This window comes from Galendromus occidentalis, unplaced genomic scaffold, assembly GCF_000255335.2.
Source record: "Galendromus occidentalis unplaced genomic scaffold, Mocc_1.1 scf7180000077442, whole genome shotgun sequence".
NCBI lineage: Eukaryota > Metazoa > Arthropoda > Arachnida > Mesostigmata > Phytoseiidae > Galendromus > Galendromus occidentalis.
Window position 1 is genome coordinate 1,621,366 of NW_003805430.1, and position 20,519 is coordinate 1,641,884.

General features: G+C 53.1%; 1 protein-coding gene across 1 annotated transcript in view; it reads left to right on the forward strand.

Moving 5' to 3' along the window:
* Positions 1–6,811: 6,811 nt before the first annotated feature.
* Positions 6,812–20,519, forward strand: part of LOC100903702 (irregular chiasm C-roughest protein) — a 49,212-nt gene continuing 35,504 nt past the window's right edge. Inside the window, 1 exon segment of the mRNA XM_003743372.2 lies at positions 6,812–6,919. The gene's annotated coding sequence lies outside the window, so the exon portion shown is untranslated.

The following is a 20,519-nucleotide window of genomic DNA, read 5'->3' on the forward strand; positions in this document are numbered from 1 at the left end:
TGTTTACGGTCTCGAAATTCGCAAACGCCCGTTGGACCGGTGACGCCGACCGACGGACGTGAACGAGATTCCAGGGCAGTTTGAATCCTCTATTGGGTTGCTCCTAATCTCGGAATTCCGGACCCGTTCATTCTTTTCCCTCGTGAACGTCACGGCGACTCGATCGCCTCATAGCGGTAGGGTCTCAGGAATTCTTCGGAGTAGCTCTCGTCCCGAAGAGCGAGGGAGAAACTGCTCGAACAATCCCGGCACGACAAGCGGGTACGTCGGATAGTTGACTCGGATCGTCAACGCCGCCGCTGGGAAGATAACGCATGGTGACACCGCTCCGAAGTGGAGGCTAATCTCGTCTACGCGGCGAAAAGAATCCAAGACGAAAGAAGAAACTTGCGGCACGACAACGCTGCCGCGGTGACATCGGTTAGCTATCGGGGGGAATGGAGGAAAATTATTTTGTTATCGCTGACTGCGAATCAGATAATTGACAAGTGGAACAAGCCGAAGAGAAATGGCGGGCGAGCGCTAGCGGCGGCGTCGCTGAAGTTCAGCGCACGCGAAATTCCCCATGGAAAAAGAATCGACGTCGGAGAAACGGAACTGCGGGAGCAGAAAAGAAGTCAAACGGACGCTCAGTGTCGCGAACAAATCATTCATAATGGGCCGATGCTCCGAACGACATATCGGATCTCGGTGCCGCGCGCGACCGTAACCGCATAAAATCGCCTTGTCGTGAAACAGTTTCGCAGCAGCGCCATTTCTCGCCACGGAGCCATGAAAAATCAGAATGTCGTTCTCGGAGACCTAGATGATCACGGCAAACGGCTCCGAGTCAATGTTTTCAGAGATTCGACAGACTGAGGTCGTTCACGTAACCGATTTTTTATCTACCGAGTTACGTCACGAAGGTCCTCGCCTGACTATCCAGAGAGTATTTTCTGAATCGTACGGTCATGCCACCAATAAACGGAAACGAAGCTTCTCGTTACTGCCGATTTCACGAGCAATAGCTTCTAATCACCCCGTGCTACACTGCTCAGGAAGACAGGGTCATTCCAAAGACGGGAATGTTGCTCACAACTTTTCATTTGAAATAGTTTCAAAGTGTAGCGGGACTTGACGGATTCTCCGACATAGGCTTACCCCAAGAAGACGGCGACGTTTCGGGCCTTTCCCGAAAACGAATTCGGAGCAGCAAGAAGCAATGGGAGAGTAATCAGAATCATAATCCCGAGCGTCTGTTGTATAATTTTATGAGAGTAATTTACTAACGGCAGACCCGTCGAAGAGAAGGGAAGTCTGGAAATTTTCCGAGTAGCCATTTGTTCCTCAGTCGACGTGCGCTTTCTACTTTCGGCCAACAGTCAAGTTCCATCAGACAGACCGCAGCCGCTGAAATGACCGGCGTGCGGTCGCTTCTCCGTTCGAAAATCGCCGAGACTCCTTTTCGGTGCTTGCTCCAGCATCTTATCTTAACGGAAACCGGAAACTCAGGCGATCAGAAAATCAGTCGTTGGAGTGGTGCGTAATAATCTTCATCAAGGAACCGCGTGGGGCGTGATATCGGAGGAAAGATATACTACATACATACAACCCGCTCCGGTAGCAGATGGTGACATAAGTTCTGAGTGAGCCCGAGCCACTCTCGTCGATGGAAGACGAGCCTTCCGACATCGCCGAGAGAGCGGTGCGCGCAAAAACTGGATCTTCGCTTGCACGACACACTCTTCTTGTATCACAACCTCTTCCGTGGAATCGGGAGGAAAGCTCGCACATCCCGTACACAGAGAAACGTTTATACGGCGCTCCGACTTACGCAGTCAGTCAATCACCGGGTCGATATTCGTACGCAATACCTACGCACACTCAGCACGGCTGGAACCTCGCATCCTATCGGTATCAGCTTTGGCTCCGAGGGGTCCGGAGGGTCTGCCGAATATTCAGGATCCGAGCGCCGCTCGGAGTTCGCTCATCGGTTCAATCTACGACCATGTAGGACGTAGAGTGTATGTGTTGTTGATCGTTGTTTTTTTCCCCTTCCGAGATATCCGAGGCCAGCCGTTATTCCGGGCGGTGAAATGAATGGCTCGTCTCTGAACGGCCAGTAATTCCAGCGCAGGCGCTTAGCCAAAAATATACTCACAGAACGGCAGTAGCGAGAAATTCCCCACCCGGACATGAAACAAAAGAATCAGCTTCGCCTTGCCGAGACGACAGAAGAGAGATGCGACGGCGGAAACGAAGCTTGGAAAAAAGAAATGTAATCCAGGCGGGTGGGTCGCGGATGGGCGACGGGTTGGCAAGTAGCCCTTAGTCTGAGGATCGTCGCCTTCCCGCCCAATAGCCGTGTCCCTTCGGCTCCGTTCTTTTTCCTCCTCTTCTGAGTTGCTTCTTCTCCCGGCCTGGATTGTCGGCTGGGGAAATGGAATGTGCTCTCAGCGACTTCGGCATCGTTGTCGCCGGCATTCGGCCCCGGAATCCCTCCCGTCCCTATTCCTTACTGGCAGCAGCGGACAACGACGACGTCTCTCTATCTCGCTTCCCTACAAGACCTTGAGTCCGGGTTCGGTCCTCCATCAAGCTAGAGACGCTAATAGCAGCGATGAGCCCCTCGTCAATTCCTCCCTGGATATCCTTCTCTCTCGAGTCCGTGCCCGGCAGAAGGACACTACTTGGATCCGGAGCGAAGGTCTTTAGCTCCGCGCGAGTCCGCGAGTTGGCAAGTCGACTGGTCGGAGTTCCCAAGCCTGTATCCGCCCCCGACTGACAATGCGTCCAGCCAGTCGTACTCGCGTCTACCGAGGGAGAGCGGGTCCGCTTGGATCGGATTGCTCAGATTAGTTCCCATTTTTCCTCGCTAGTCCTCGATATCTCGTGTCGTACCAACTTCATCCGGAGCGTCCCGACTGAATAGTAGTCGGTCAGCTACTCCGTCGTGGGGACGAAGCGCGGTCGTTTGTCGAGTACACGGACGAGGCAGATTCGCAGTGGAAAATCTCACTGGGACACGGGAATAGGCGAATCCACCAAAAAATTAATCAGCGATCGGGGGACCCGATCGAATAATACACCTACCCGATCAAAGCAACAACTCGTCCCAGGACGAACGATCGAATTTCTAACAGACGACAGATGGACTCGTGACGAAGAAAGAAGTCGGACGTCATCGATAGCGGGCTCGTCCTCCGACGATTCTAAGCTCGGCCGTAATCTCGTATCATCTACAAGCGATATTTGCGTATCCTTTCCGAATGATTACCGAGGAATCGCATCGAATTCCGGAGCTCTTCATCCGGCCGACATCCGATCTCCTGCACGGTGTGTCCGCTCATTCATTCATACATATATCCACCCCCGCGACCGTCGGCGTCGTCGGTCTATGCGTTCGTTCGTTCGTTCGTTCGTCCGTCGGCTGCTCGTCTGAGCAATGATTGTGAGCCTATGATGGATCAGGCCTAAGCTCGACAGGCTTGCTTGTTCGCTCGCTCGCCTCACGAGCCGACCGTCGGCTAGTCGAACGGCTGACTGACTGCCTCCTTCGCCCACCCGCCGTCGGCTCACTCACCCGCTTTTCTGCCGGTCGGCCGGCTCGCGAGCCTGTTTGCCTGTTGAGCTTAGCTGTCGTCCTCTTTCTGACGGAGCATCGTCTGCCGTTGGCCTTTGCCGAACTGACCTTTTCTATCAACAGTGCGGGAACCGCCGGCGAGTTGAGCGGCTAGCCAGCATTCTGCGCAGCTGGCCGGGAGCCTGATGGGAGAGATGGGAGCAGAAATCAAGATACGGAGATCGATGTGAGCCCCCTCCCCCTACCACCACTACCGAAATCGTTCCCTTGGAGAAGTCCGCCTCGAACGGTTCTGGTAATGCGGAAATGATCGACTCGTTCTCCCATTTGACTCGAACGATACGAAAGCTGGTCGAGGGAAGGGTTGAGGGATGCACGGATTGCGTGATTGATTGTCGGATGAGCCACGCGAGAAAAAACTTCAAATTTTTTCGGGTGCATTCCTGTGTCGGTACGAAAGTATCGGGGTCCATATCTCGCCGGGAGTCCTCTGATTTGGAGAAGCCGCCATCGGGCCATCCATGGGAGCCTTCGGATGAAATAAAAATAGCTAATAAGGAGCAACACGTGTTTCTCGAACGCAGGAATTGCTGGATTTCGAAAGATTACGTAATCGCTGCCCCCGAACAGCGGGATCCGAGGTCGCAACCGATGTTCTCGACGCCTGGTGGAACTCGGCTGGTGAGGATACGCCCGGAGCCGCGCGAGCAGCTGGCTAAGAGGAAAGGAGCGCAGAGTTTTTGTTGCTCCGCACTTGAGCGGGGGCGACGCCACCGTTGCATAAAAACTCGAAGAGCCAATTGAATTACGCTGTTGTCGTCGTCGACGACTTGGGCTCCGCCGTTCCCAACCACCGACGTCATTTAGCGCCGGGGCTTCGCGATGGAAAAACCAAAGGATGACTTAAGGAAAACCAGAGTCGTTTTTCCTTCTCGAGCCAGAAGAGGGAACAGCCTCACGAGTCAAGGCTAACTTTTGGTGTCGACAGCGACGTAGACTCTGTTGACGTTCATCTAATTTCGCTGAGGGAGACGCTCACTCGTGAACGCTCACTGCCCGCACGACAGATAGACCGACGACGAGAAAGGAGACATAAGAGGGAGGGACCGTCGTCGTTCAGTGTCGTTCGTAGTAAAAGTGCCACTAAACGAGATTACTCAGCACTCAGCACCCCACCAACTTTTTTTTCTCTTCCGAAAAGAGAGAGTACATCGAGGGCGAGTGACGATGAGAGAGCTTCCGAGTCGGGGCAGGGGAGGCGGGGGCGCCAAGTTTGTCGCTCGAACTCGACGTCGTCGACTCGCTTGTTCTCACGAAAGCTGTTTTTGTCTACTATTTTCTCCGATTTCGCTCACAGCTTCCCCTCCGGTCTATCGGGTTACCAGCAGAGGCGAACGAAAAGAGAAAAGCGCGATTTTGAGAGAACTGATGCAAGTGGCTCAGACGCAATCGCGGGGAAGACTCGGCACTTGAATTCCAACCCTGGAGACCCGTGGGCGGTGGAACATCCACCTCAGGAAACTATTCGATGGTGATCGATCACACGTGGGACCCTCTCCATTTCTCATTATCTACATCACTCGATCATGGAATCGTTCAATTAAAAAAGAGAGAGGATCGCTATGAGAAATTCGATGCGCATCTCGGGTACCGCCCGTCTCTTAACTTTCCGATTGGCAGCGGGGACCGAGGCATTTTAATGGCTTCCAGTGCGGCTACTGCTCACACCGAAGCAGCTGAAGAGGAAGCGAATTGAAGCAAGTGTCAAAAATGGTCGTAGGTAAGGCGCATAGTCCGCGAGTCAATTGACCCCCGGCGAAGACCACCGCTGATGTCGCAGAAGTCATTTCGGCTGCGCCCCATGAGGGCAACTTACGAAAACTAGTAGCGACTCAACAAGAAGGCAAGCGAATGACTAAATGGATAGACAGAACGAGAGAAGTCGAATGAGAGAGAGAGGGAAAAAAGAGGAAGCACGCGGCTGCGTCGGAGGCCACACCGACTGCGGATGATGTTGACGTTGCCGATGATGACGCCGATGCTCGAGCTGATGATGCCGCCAGGGCTCTAATTGCAGCTGTACACGTTCGTTTCTCTCATGAGGAGCAGCAACATTCGTTTCGTTCTTTCGTGTCGTTGGCGGTGTAGACATTATTAGTTGCTGTTGTGATTAGCTCCATACACGCCGGCTCCGAGAGAGCAGCTCCCGAGTCAGCCGGCGGCAGAAACGGCAGACAGCGATCTCCGTTAGCCTGGGCCGAAAGCTCCGTCCTCATTTGGCGGAATAAGGATTTTCCCGTTCGGTCCTCCAGTGGTTCGTCCGTCTTGATGTTCGAAGCTTCGTCCCGCGGCTTACTTTGCTTATCCGCTCGAGCTTGTTGGGCACTCCCGGCCGCGCCCGCAGATTGACCGGCTAAGGCGGAAGATGTAACGACTTTCAAAAAATGTCATCGACTACTTGTCCCTCCGTTGTCACTGCTGTCGTTTTCCCTCTCTGGCCACTGCACGCTGGAAGGGGCCCTGAGTCGACGGTGGGTGAAGCCGACGCGAATCTTCGGGCTAGGGGAGGCTAGACTCGACTCAGGTGTGAAGTCGATTTGCTTCCACGATGAGTGAGATAAATGAGGGTCCTCATCGCATGAGGAATGCGTTAAAGCCCAGCTCAGTCGATGGGCCGGTCCCGTTGCCCGTCAGGGCGGCCTTTATTTTTGTCAAATTAAACACACGCCTCATTAATGCTGAAGGAGTGTTGAGTTTGATGAGCAGAAAAAACGCGTGGGCTCGATCGCATGTTCGAAGAGAAAACGGCAAACTTCGATGTGAATGATTTATACTGGTGTCAAATTATTGTCAAAGTTTGTCAGTCAATTCACTGCGAGTGGAGATGCGGAGTTTTCGATCGTCGACTTCGATTCTCAGCGCTTTCACAGAAGCCCTCGACATCCGAGAGAGAATCGCGTGGGAATTTTTGGAACATCTGGGGTGTGGTTCTCATTTGTTGCTTTTCGCTTCTTCGTGTGGCATCATCATCTCCTAAAAATCTTAAAGCAAGCTCTTCGGCGATTATCAGAATCGGCAGCTGACAATTGTGTCTGCGCTTATGTTATGAACTTTTGAAATTTCCTCTCACCGCCTCTTAGCTCGAAAAGTCGGAGCTGCAATGGCTCCGAAAGCATACATCCTGAGCGTTTCTCTCATTCTTCCGCTGTCGAGCTAATGACTTTCACGTAGTGTTTCTCTATCTTTTGCAGAGCTCCATCTTCGAAGGACAAATTGAGAGGTTCCGCAATCGCGAGAAATCGGCAGGCAGGGAAATTTCCACGCTGCTGGTTCCGGCTCGACATCTTGCTTCCTGAGGTACGTGGGAAATCACTCATTGACGAAATTCAGCTCAGGAATCAGCGCTGTAGTGGAGGAATCCCATCGCAGGGGGAGCGACAAACCCGCGTGCATCCATTAGCCCGCAACTTATTTGTCGAGATAGACAATGAAATTCTTATCGCCCAATAGGTCGTTCGGAGCAATCCGCAGTAGGAAGCCGATCGATCGGACACGTATCACAGCTGTCGATCTGCGTTCTTCGTGTACTTCTTTAATTTCTTCTCTCATATGGGAGCTCGAGGTTCGATCGAGACCGGAATGAATGAGACAACAAAGAATAAGTCAGCGAAGCCGTGTCCGATCGAGCTGGTGGCGGCGTCGCGTTCTTAGCGTCCGAGAATGATTCGTATGTGCGTACTCATTTTTCTCAAGGTCCAGTCTCCTTCGGGACTCTGGCGTCCGACGGAACGGGCAGATGAGATTCTACGAGCTCAGGACCGGAATCAGGGACCCGCTGTCCGGTCTCCCGCCGACGCGCGATAGCACAGAAGTGCGTGATCAACGAACGGCATCTGTCCCACCATTCGTTTTCCAACTCCGTAGCGGGAAATCCGAAATTCAAATGTATCGTCTGAAGATGATTCAATCGGTGTCTATTGTTCGTCGACGCATTGAATTGTTGCCTGGGAGCTCATGCATTCTACCCCGCTCGACCGCAGAAGGATGAGAACGGATTCCTGAAAGGCGCCAACCAAATCTATGCAAGGTCACAATCGTAGCGAACAATTCTTTGGCGGAGCCTCGGTCGGGGAGCCGAGCGAGCGAGGTCTCATTGATGATCGGCCGGTCCATTTCGCCCCCCCTAACCCACCGACCCGATCCATGAATCTTAGGATGCGCTCGCCCGATCGCTGACTCGGCTCTCCGATCCTCTCGAGCGGCACTGCGTAGTTTGAGCGCGCGACGCGCTTGTTGCTCACGATTGTTCTCAGAGGACGAACACAAAACGAACTTCCACAATGAAAGCTCTGAAGCTTGCAGAGCGGCTCCGTCATTTCAATTTAACAGGCTACCTAGGGAGCCGTCGGACAGGCGGCTTGTCCGGATGCTTCGCGAAGTAGAGGAACGAAGTCGAGCAGCAACGATACCAAGTAGCATGGCAACTCGTCGAGCAGGAAGCCAGACGGCGGGCAGGAAGATTTCGCTCTAAAGATTCGTCAGAGTCAAGCAAGGAGAGCACAAGAATCATTCCAAACGGACGCTATGGCTGCTCTCCGGGTAACGATGCATTCCGCCTGAATCGGTCGGGATAAAGAGTTGCCTCGGCCGATGAACTCGGCCGTAGCGCTAACTAGAGCGGGCAAGCTATACATACGGATGTCCTGGCCGACCCTGAGGTATCGTTGTTCGCTATTGCTCGGGCTGAATAGGAACCCATTACTATCTGGGGATACAGCGAAGACAGCCGGGCCAGAAACTCGACCGAGACCGAGTCGGAGGACCTTTCAGTAGAAATGCTCGAAATGCATCATAATGGTTGAAATCCCCTCCTACGGAGCTGAGCTCCGGCCCCGTAGGAGCTTCCGGAAGGGATTACGCAAGACCCAGTGAGATGTTTTGGGCTCTTGGAAAACTCATTGTACCCTTCGCGTGTAGGGAACGTATCAGATGAAGAAGTTCGCGTTATCCATGGTACTAGCCTCGAGCATGTTGAAGTTAAGGGAATTATTTGCCGTCCCGACCCGGCGAGCCCCCAATGAAACCTCCGATGCTAGAGTAGCGAGACGGGTTTCGCAATCAATGTGTCGGATATCCGATGAATCGATAGGGGCATTCTATTGAAAGTTAACAGAACGTCCCCATCGTTTCTCTCCGAGGATTTCTATCCGGTCGAGAGTCCCCTCCTTTTATGAAACTTTGAGCGAATTCATTCCAGAGTGGCGCTCAAAGTTCTTCATGAACAAAGTTCTCTCTGACGTGGGCTCATCGGTCGTCCTCTGTGCTGATTGCTCTTGAAAAGTGTCTGCGAGTTACTCGGCAACTCATGAACAAGCTGGAATTCCCGGTCGACTTGCGCGTCGGCAAGTTCTGCTCCACGTCACTACCATCAATTATTATCCTCCGATCGATCAGCATCAAGCAGCTCAGAGACGATGACAACGACCGGAACTTCATGTATGCGTCAAGGATTCGATCCAGACGCGGAGCCCATGGAGGAATTGCGAAAAAAACAATTCACGACCTCAAGGCATCGAATTCCGATCTCAAGGTTACTCGGAAAATCGATTTCAACTAGGAACATTCGTTTTTAGAGATGAAAATCGCCGTTCGTCCGACCGATGAATTGATCGATTGAGCGACTGTCTGGCCGGTTGGTCGGTCGGTCGGTCAGCAGACGAAATAGCCCGAGGTGGATGAAGTCAGGAGTGAATCGAAGCTCAGAAAACTCTCTGGCTGCCAAAGATCAACAGCGTTACTCTGTTGTCATGGGGCGCGGAAGCAGGCGGTCGAGTCACTGGGCTTCTTCACGACTTGCTTGCATTAGCCTGATTGAAGCGTAACTTTACCAACTAGCCGAACGAGGGAGCGAGGAGCCACCCGCGGAGTCCTCCACTTCTCACCCGCCTTTCAGTCTATACATACCCGAGCATTCCGAACACTACGCCGCGCATCATTACTCGTTATCAGCTCAGTCGGATTAGACTTTTAGCCGAGACAATCTGAGAAAAATCCGAAAATTCTGATTGCTCAAGAGCTCTGCCGGAGGTAGTCGAAGATCCATTACGTGGCGTAGAGATAGCCGCAAATCATCGAGCGTGGGAACGATTTGATTACAACATTCACTAGACTCCCCGAAACGTCGTATTCGATATAATTCCATTTCGAATCGGGAGCGAAGTCGAGCCTGGAAGCGGAATCCGCTCCTCAACTTCTGAGGAATTCGCGACCGCCCCTTTATCCCAAACTTCTCCCGATCAGATAGGACGACCCTTGTTCCCGAGCAACTCTCAGCCAGACACCGTTCCATCTCGGGGCGCCCACGCGTTATGCCGAAAGCGTTTTAATACGGGCGCCGAAGCGTGAGAATGAAAAGTTCGAAATTCGCGGGAAAGTAAGGGTAGCGTCACCTCTGCGAGCAGGTTGCTTCTCGGGTAACGATGCGCGCGGCAATCATAGGCTTCGGGGGAATCTCGGCTAGCTATTTTCCAGATACGGCGCCGGCGACAGAGCTCTGCGGAAGAGGGAAACCTCTTACCGATTTTTTCCACGGAAACGTTGCGAGGCAGCGGTGGCTGCAGAAAGTCGAAGGGGAACGCCGCAGAGCATGGCGCGGCTTACCAGAGGGTCAGGGGATGAATATCTTTGTCTCATCTCGTGGGGTACTCCGCGCTCGGTCGGTAGCGTAAGGCGATAATTATTCTCGCGCTTAGGGCATCTCTTCCTCGCTGCTTCCTTCCTGAGTTCCGTCCTGTCGTCTCAGTCAGTCTTCCGTTTTCCCTCGGAGCGTGTAACTCAATCAGGTTGCCATCGCAGTCTGCGCGTCCGCTTTCCGCCCGCGTGCATGTCTGCTCGGTTGGCTTGCGAGGATGCGGCGTGGATCGAGCGAACCCTCTTTCGGCATCTCCCTCCCTTCCGCGTACCTTCATCTTCACACTTTTCGGTCCGCATCTCCGTCCGCTGCCTCTCTGATAACGGGAGATAGAGTACGAGGAATAAAAGATAAATAGGGCGGGAGAATCGCACGCCACCATCGCTTCCGACGAGCGGGCGAGAGCGTAGACTCGATCGACGCGGAAAATTCCATCTCCAACGGAGGAAGTTATCAAACGTTGCAAAGTGCATACTATCCATCTGTCTGAGCGGAACGAAGAAGTGAGAGCAGAACGCGACATCATCCTTCGTGACTTGAACTCACCGAAAATCCCAGATCGCGGTGCTTCCGGAATTTCCAGCATACGTGCGAACACATGATGGCTCTGTCGGTTTGCCCACACTGGAGAATTGGCGAGTTGCTCCCCATCTCCTCCAGCCCCCTTCCCCCCGCCGCAGTTTCTCTCTTTGTGTTAATCCGCTTCTTCGAGAGAAAGCTTATCCGCTCTCTAACGAGCTGTAATCCATGGGATGTAATCAGCATCAGTACAGACGAACGAGGAAGATCACCAGAGAGAAGAAACTAAGTCTCCACACAGGATTCTGGACATGAAGGGAACGAGGAGCTGAAGGATTTGCGGAACAAACTGCGGTGGGATACTGCGCGCAACGGCGGAGCAAGGACCGCGACTTGCGTGTTCCTCTCGGACGTTTCTGGGCCCGGTGCAGTGGACCCGTGAACCGTGGCCGTGAATCTGCTCGTTTCGTGGATGTTTCAGTAAATTCGAAGACGCTCCGAAGGCTGACGTCGCGTCCTCCTGCCGAGAGGTCCGTCGTAAAGCGTATCGATTCGACGAATTCGGCGACGTTGTCTACGTACAACTGCTCTGAGGGAAATCCACGGAGACGTCGTTCCATGATTCAGGAGCAGAAATGGCTCTATAGAGCGACACGAGCTCCCGCCTGTTGTCGCCGAGATCTGCATGAATTCAAAGCGAATCGTGCGGAATGCATTGCGACAAATGCACGTTCCGGACGAGCCTGTCCGACACACAGCCTTCGCACCAGGTTGTCTACCGGGTGATCGGGCTCGATCTCGCAGTCAGACGTAAACTTTCCGGTTGAGCACCGGCAAGTCACTGTCGAAGCGACAAACGTTGATATTCAACAGAGTACGAAACAGACAGGAGAGGGGAAAATATAGGTGGAGAAACGCCGCTTGAGGGCCATTGTGGCCTCGTCGTTCGCGCATCGCGGCTGTGGGGGCCGAGATGAAAAGGCCACAGCGGCGGTAGCGGTGACGCCTCGCGCATCAGACAATGAAATATCTAGAGCGAGAGTGAAACAGATATGAACTCAGAAGAAAGCTGCGTCGGCGGAAGGAATGAACTATATAGATAGAATCCACTATGAATGCCGAGGCATGCCTACGCTCGCTCGGAGGAAGAGCACACGAACCTCCAAGATTGTACGAGGTGACGAGAGGGGGAAGAGGACGACTCACCTTAAGATTGATGGAACCAAGCAGCGCTTTCGCGAACCCGGATAGCGAAGCCTTCCTCCCTGATTCGGAGCCTCTCCATGTATCATTCCGCGCGATAAGTGCCATTCATACAACATGCAGGAAAACCTCTGGAAGAAAACCGTGTTGAGAGAAGCTTTGAGATTGTTTGCCCGCTCAAAAAATCCTCAGAGCCCCCGGAGTCCAAACGAGCGAGCGTAGGGACGTAGCATTGAACGATGGAAATTATTACGAGGCGACGGACACCGGAGCGCCGATGGAGAATCGAATCACGTTCTACTTGTACAGTACCAGGAATGCGATTTCGTCGAGTTCCTTGAGGCGATACTCGGCAAGGCAGCGTTTAAGGTTAGTTTCGGCAAAATCTTGTTAGAAACGCCTCGCGAGAAATGAGTTAGTTGCGTTCTCGACGCGAACAGACCTCGAATCGCTATACAGGGCAGGGAGGGACTCGACTCATAATGTAAAGTGAACGCTGTCCGGCGGTGCAGTTGAGGCCCAGAGAACAGTTCAGCAACTAATTAGCGGAGCAACGGCCATTTTCGCAAGTGATGTGATGAAACACGTGACCGACGTCTCGCAGACTCTTGCGCAACTCCCATACCCTTTGATGTGCGCGAGATTTCGAATATGCTCCAACCGTTCGACAGATATACCTATTCTGGACTGTGAATCAATGCTTCTGAACCTTTTTCTGTCCCTGCGCTTCTTGGCGCTCGCGAAAAACTTCTTGCACCCCCAGGCCCGATAGCCGCCGAAATACAAGCCGCGCAATGGGCACTGATCATCGGCGAAAAATTGAAATTTATCCGGTGAAGCTCCACGGAAAATATGGGTGCAGTTTGATGCTGAGCATCTCAGAGATTCGAGCTCGAGAAGATGACTGCGCTCGGATTCGATTTTATTTCGTCATCAACGACGCCGACGTCCGTATCGGTTCCCAGCATGTCCCAGCTCTTTCTTGTCCCCACGATCATTCTCGCGGATCCGGACAGCGGGAGAACCAACACTCCGAGAGTTTCCTGTGCCCCCCTGAAATTTCCCATGCATCGTCGGGGGTGCTCCTGTTCCCCGATTGAGGAGCACTGCTCTCATCTAGACCTCAAGAATTTATCCTCAGCCGGTCGGATGGTAGCTTCGAGGGGCGAGAGGGACCTACCTATTTTTCCGGTCACATTCGAGAAACTTCATTCCGGCAGTGGACGAGTGTGTATGTGCTCTTGCGTTCGTGTAGACGCGTTTGAGGTCTGTAGAGAAGTCGACATATCGCATGCATGGGTATTTTTCTCCGACTTCCGTCTGAATGGAAGCTCTAAAGAATGGCGTTATAGGCCGAGTGGAAGAACAACGCTTGCAGGAAGCCGGAGAAAAATAAAAGGGGAGCTCCAGCGGCGGCTTGCTGACTCTGTCCTATGCAGAGGCTATGTTCCTCCAAGGAGCTGTTACTGTTTTATTCGTATTCACTCAGTCAGTTCACTTACCTCCGTATGAGCCGGTCGGTCAGCGGGTCGGTTGGCCGGCCGTCCGCTGGTATGGCATCCAGTTTATTTACTCCTCGTTTGCCAGTTCGCGAAAAAGCTCGCATCCCGCCGCTGTTTGGCTGGATTTTCGGCAGAACTGAACAACCCTCTACGGTCAGCAAGGCTGCTCCTCAAAGCCTATTTCGCTCGGCTCCTCTACCAGCCACAGAAACCGTCGGAGAACGGCCGGTCTTATGACGGGAAGAGAATACCAACAAAACATCTCTCACGGCTCGCTTGAGGCTTTCCCGGGGCGGCATCGGCGCGGCGCCGGCAGTAGCGGTGAGGCCGACCCTGAGGAGCAACAAAACACACGCGTGTCGAGCGGGAAACGGGGGAAGAGGGAAAAGAACAAAGTCGAACGGAGCGTGTCGCGACGGCAGAAAAAGGAGCACCACTCTCGGGAAGTTGTCTCTCAAGCTTCCAGGCAATCTCTCATTGCTGAGTGGCCAGATTCGCCAGAATCGGCTCTTCGAGATTTGTTTGAAGCCTAATGTGGGGTTCACCCTCAGGTTCCCCCTCCGCATTGATTCCCTGAATCGATGGAGTTCTCCCACATTTTCCCTCTCCGGCGAAATAATTCGCTCACGAGGTGGCTAACTCGTTGACCGACTCGGTTGTCGGTCGGATATCGACTACCATCATCGGAGAGATGATGAACCAAAACGAGAACCAAATGGACAGACACGGTAGTATTGGAACGATGTGTAGACGAAGGAAAAATAGAGGGAGACGCGGAAAAAAAAAGCCCGGCACGGAAGAAGAAAGGCAGGCAGGCAAGAAACGACTCTGTGGTCAGTCATAGTCTAGATGGTCCGGGAAACTCGGGCCAGGCCTGGATGAAAAAAGAAGGCGGACGAAAACGATACGGGGAAGAACAGCCAGGGATAGACGGACGCGCGCGGCTACTCCTTCGCGACAAATGAGCCGACGCAGAGGGAGAAAGGAAATACTGGAAAAAGAAACATGGAATAAGACCAGGAAAGGAAAGTGTAGAGAACTCCAGCGTGTTCCGATCGCCTTCCGGTGAATAGCATCGGCTTCTCGATCGCTTCGCGCTTGGCTAGCTGGCTGGCCGGGTGGCCGGCCGGCCGTTCGCCTCGCAATCGCTGGCTTGTTGGTTCGGATTGTTATGATCGATCCCTCACTCAGAGGCGCTGTACGGCGGTCTTCCGGACAGTCAGTCGATAGGAGGGTCCTCTCGATGCGTCCGCTTGAACCTCTATATCGCCGGTCGTTCCTCTCCCGCGGGAGAACATAAAGCACTTCGAGCTCCGAATCATGGGGGGAAAATGTCTTGCAGCAGTTCGAAGTTCGTTTCATTCTTGGCGTTTTTCCCCGTGGACCTTTTTCGTTATGGGAGCTCAGTATTACCTTCATCCTTTCGACTGTAGTTTGCATTCAAATCCACAACCCGTAATGGGGAACGCTTTAACTCCCCGTGGACGAATCAGAGAATAGTTCGTCTCCGATCTGGGACTAATCTCCCGCCGCGACTGGAGACCGTATTCGTCTGCGGTCAATCGCGGTGCGTGTGAGGGAACGTCGCGGAACTTTCCTCAACGGTAGGATTCGTGCAAAGCAGTCGACCGGTTTGATGCCTGACTGACTGGCTGTTTCGCTCGCTCACAGCCTGACCGGGTAGATGGGGCGAGGATCACAGATAGGAGGAATTCGAAAAAAAACGCGGAAGGAAAACCAGGGCAAGGCGAGTCGACGCGAAAGCATAGCAGTCGATCATTGCATTACGATCCTGAGAGCTTCTCGAGGGATTCCTCGACATCTCGAGGCAGCTTAAATTATTCAAAAGTCTCCCTCTCCCTCCATGATCCCCAAACTTCGCCGCTTCCCGCCGTTACTGCCAATGCCGGCGGTATCCGTTTTCGTTCCGAGCTAACTGCATGTCCTCTCTGCTTCGTCACTCCTTCACAAGTCCGAGTGACTTGTAAACGATCCATCGATGCATCAATCCATCCATCCGTTCATCTATCTATCCGCTCATACGTCCATCTATCTTCTTATTTATTATGAGAATGTTTGATGCGATTCCTGGGCTCAAACATTCGCCGAGAGCGAGCTTGGAACCCGTGCCAGCTGGCTCAGCTCAGTCGCGGTTTTAGCTTTGAAGCCTCACCGAGCGCTCCGGGAATGCTGTCGCAACGACGATGCTTGCAAACACCTTCATTTGTGCGACTTTCTCTGATCAGCCGAGGAGGGGAGGAAGGATGGGCTTAAAGGGGGCTATAATCGAGCTCTCGGGGAAGCGATTGCAGTTGAGCAAGAAGGGATCTTGGTGTTCCTTTTTCATCTGTCACATCGTTTGTCGAGGGAAGACTGTGCGGAGCTCCCGGAGAGCTATAGCTGCACTGGAAATGACGCAAATCGAACAATGGGACGCCGCCGTAGCTGTTGTCGTTCGCGTCCAGGTGCTGACTGGTTGGTTGTTCGTCGGGTTGGCAAACAGACTTTTCTTTGGGTGGCGTCGAGCAAGCAGGCGAACGGACAAAGATTGTGAAGAGTAAATGGTCGGAATGTACCATCCATCATTGAAGCAAACGCAGCATCGAACGTCCGAAGGCCCAAGCCACCTGATTCAGAGCAGAGCCCCCAGGATTCCGATCGCTAGAAGCTTCCGCCATCCGAACAGCTGATTGACCAAGCTGTCGATTGCAGCGTTCATATATTATTCCTACCTCGCCTTTTGAGCTTAGGCTTCCGAGAAATCGAAAGAGGCACCTCTTGCAGACGCAGCAGCGGTAGACATCTATTTTGACTTCCCTGTAGAGTCTCTGCGGTTGTCCCGCTCGACCGTGGCATCAGTTCCATCGCAGACTCCGTGGATCGTCTTCAATCCAGCTCACCGACATTCCCTGGACATACATTCGTCGACTGTTGCCTCTCTATCGCACATACATTTATATATCGTATACCGCGCATGTCCCACCACCCGTTTTCGACATCCTTCACCGTTCACGCGAGTGGGTGCACCGACATGCTGTCATTCCTCGAGACCAGTACCTTGACCGGTGCCACATCAAGTGGGTACCTTGACCTCCCTCAGCTGTCTGGCTGGTTCCTGATCGATGTATCGCTATTTCTCAAGTGAGCACTTCTCGTGCTTCTGCCATGCTTGACAAAACCTCCAGCAGATCTTCGCGTTCCTCGGCGGTGTCCTCTGCGCTCCCCATGGGCCCTCGTCCATCGTTTTTCAAGCTCCGCTCCCTCGCATCTTTCGCGACGTCCTTTGCGAGCTCTCTGCGAAAGCATCCCTGTGTGGCTGCTCCTTCCATGCTTACCATATTTCGCAATCCGCCTCAGCGAGCCTTCCGTTCCGTCCAAGGACCAGCTGAGCTAGATCTGTGCCGGGCTTGGTGGGGGCAGTCGCACGCCTTTTTTGATAGCTCATTCATCTTACTTGTGTTCTGACGCCGCCTGAATAGCTTCAAACCTGCGCTCGGGCTGAGGGAGGTCGCCACTTAATTACCCGGAGCAGCTCCCGCCTCAAACTCACAATCGAGGGTATCTTTCCCGTCCGCACTCGGAATCGTTCCCGGAATTTCTGGGCGTGTTAAATCCTAATCGACATGGGAGCTCCCGAGTGCAGCCGAGATCCGAACCTCCCCCTCTTCTACGACGCGAATTTCCTCTGTGTGGAGTCGTGAAATATTGTGTCTCTCGCTGATGTGAACGTGTCGCGTCCTATGGCCACTCTCAAAGGACCGGTGGGCTCAAGTTCTCGAGTCATTTTTTTTATCTCTCATCGGCGCTCTTCGAGTTGAGAGCACTCTCGGGAACAATTTTAAGCATATTAGCCATCCACGACGCGCATCGAGCCGAGCTTTTTCCGTCGCTCTTCCGGGAGTTTTTGAGCTAGTATTCCAGCTCATGCTCGTCGCCGTACGCCTCAGACAGGAGGTGTCGATTGGAGCGACGCATCATGCACGTGAGAGAGTCGCTTTCGAGCAGCTTCCGCTCGGAAGGACAACGAGGATGCACCGCGGGAAAACGAAGTCATTTCCATATCGATTGGACGGTCGTCCTCTTGCCAGCTTGTCGGCCGTGGATACGATCCAACGACGCCGACGTTCCGCTCTTTGCATACCAGCCTGCGAGTCACGGCTTCTCTCGCATCTCGAGCGGGAGCACTTCTCCTGATCTCGGTTTTTTCCTCCGTTCGTGAGGTCGTTCGTTCGTTCGTTGGAGCCTTCCTACATCGTTCCCTTCCGAGAGCGCCTGCTCCACGGTCAGGGACGTCAAAGATGTCGCTAATGAGCCCGCTACCGTCACCGAACACCGATAACGGCTTTGAAAAAAGGAGAAAAGTTCCTTTTACTCTTTTTTGCACATTCCCTCCCGAGGACTTCCCTCCAAGCACCACTAGCAACAGAAGCAGCGGCTGCTGCGAGCCATGCTCTGTCCGGATGTGCGGTGCTACCGATGGATCCAACAAGAGAACTATACGCTCCGGATTGCGTAATAATCTCTAGGAAGAAAGGTCGCTCCTTAAAAATCTACCTTTCTCCATAGAACGTTCTGAACAAGTGGAAGTAGAACGCTTCGGACATCTGAACAAGTCGTTGCTGGAGGGACTCTCAGTAAAATACAAAGCGTTGCGTCTCCTCTTTCAAATGGAGGGAAACGCAAAGAAATCCCTGACCTCGGAAGATTTTCCTGCATTCCATCGCTTGCTGCGCCAACACCGAAGGTCTTCATGTCTCTTCTCTCCCCCCCCCCAGCGTCTGACGTTGTGTCGACCCTGAACACGACTACAATGATTTTCCGAGGACTTAACGCAGAATTTACTTCTAGACCTGTTGTCTTTGTTCGCCGCCTGTCGCTCCTGAGTTCGATAATCGGCTGGTGGGTGGCTTCTTTCGGACGAGGATTTTCGCAGATTGATGGAGGAGGGGAAAAATCGCAAGAAATTTCCCCATTCTAATCCAGGTAAGGCCAATCGGGGGAAATTTCGCCAGTTTCTGGATTTCTCTTCGGAGCTCTTGACGTTCATCTCGTCGCCCCCTGATGGCTCTCCCAGACCGAGTAATTGATGCCCGGAGCACATCTCCAGAAACGTTGCTCTGTTCAAAGGTTCCAGAATCCTCTGGGGAACATCTGATCTTTGAGCGTGACCGGTGCCGGTGAGAGCGGCTATTGCTGCTGGGAGATTTTCCGACGCACTCTTCAAAAATTGTGTCTATCACCAGGAATTATTTTGTTGTGTTCCCGCTTCCTCCAATGCTGAGAAAAAGCGTTTGGGATCTGGAGTTCTCCCCCTTGGGAAGCGGAGCCCGAGGCGGACCGCCCCTTTTCTGAGCTATGCCGTTGTTTTTACCAGTCTGGCAGCTGAATTGCCGCCTTCAATGGCGAACGTCAGAAAGAGGATGAAGGACCCGAAAGAACAGTTCTCCGCCGTCGGGCTTCGTCTCCGTAGAGCTTTTGCGAACGAAACACAGAAGACGTCTAGAAGGATAGACTTTCGAGTCTCTTGACGCAGAAGCTGCTTTCTGTTGCTCATCGTTTTCCCGTCGCAAAACGTGGAAACATGAGTCGGTGCACGCAAAGTCTTTGAGAGCTGGATAATTAGAGGGAGATTCCAAAGATCCGATTCACACCCCGAAGGCGAAGAACGGAAGCACCTTTCGAAATCACAATGCCACATGGAGCATCGACGCCGCCTGCATGAACAAGTCAAAGATGACTAATTATTATCGGCGTTGTGCGGCGCGAACGCATTCACAGCGAACCCTCTGACCACGTCCCCCATTCGCAGATCGCCGAGCACCCGTCGCACATGCGATAGCGGACGGAAAGGACGTAGCGCAATCGAGTGAAGTTGTTTCCAGCCATTGCTCTGCCACCTGTCCTGCAGACACAATCGTAAACTTCGCTGCTGCGATTCTGACTGAGAGGCTCCATGTTGTTCCATACCATTCAGAGGAGCATCGGAAGAAATGAAACGCCGCCGCCGAATGGTCTTCCCGTCACAGGGCTGTTGCCGTTGTTTGCCCCTACATTTTACGGTGGTTGCAACGACTGTTGGATGGACGGAACACGCGCGCAGGCGAGAAGTGAACACGGAATCAGCCGAGACTACAAGAGATTTGGCAGGGAACTGCAAACAACTGAGTGCGCGGAACCCAGGAGCGAGGGAAATATGCGCTGCCCGTTCCGTGAAAGGCTTCAGACGACTTCCAGAACGAGTTCACCGCCATACCAGTGGGTCGTCACATCAGCAAGCTCGAATGACATTTTGGTCGCAGTGGTCATGTGACGAATCAACGGTGTTCTCCGCCGGTCGCACAGCTTGGAGAGCTCGATAGAAAGAATGGGTACATGATGCTCGGAAGACGGTTTGAAAATACGCCCTCTCGCCATTCTAGCTTCTCTCAGGAACAGAATCTCGAAATAGAACAGCGAAGACTTAATTGTTCGCTAGATGCTGTTGTCGTCGCTGCACCCGCTGTCAAGGAAGCTCCGACGGGGACCGTCGACCGAGCTCCGGGTCACGCGTTTCGAATATGGGCCGTAGCGGGTAAGGTCAAGCTCGTTCTTGGTAACAACGCCGCCGCTGTAAAAGCACGAACGCTACGGGGCGGTGAGCACAACATCGCACGGAGTCCGAACCCCTTCTGCCGTCGTCTGATGGACGCTCGAAGGAACAAGTATACGGAGCGAGCAAACGGACGAAGGTCCTTGTTTCGGAGACGACGTCCGCACATTCTCTTGAAATACCCCCGAGGCTGCTTAGCTGTGAGCAGGTTTTTGTTAAGACGACGTCCGGGAATCAAAGAGCGAGAAAAGTACGAAGAGATAAACATGGGCGGTCAGGGGTGTGAGGAACGAGGCCAGCGAGGAGCAGTGAACACGTCGACGATGAGGAACAAGTTGCTGGGGACAGGAAGGATTTCGCGAAGCAGAACAACAAGGAGGAACTTGAGGGTCGAGAGGAACGCGAAAAAACAAAACAAAAAATGAAGACAAAAAAGAGAGGAGGGGTAGAGAA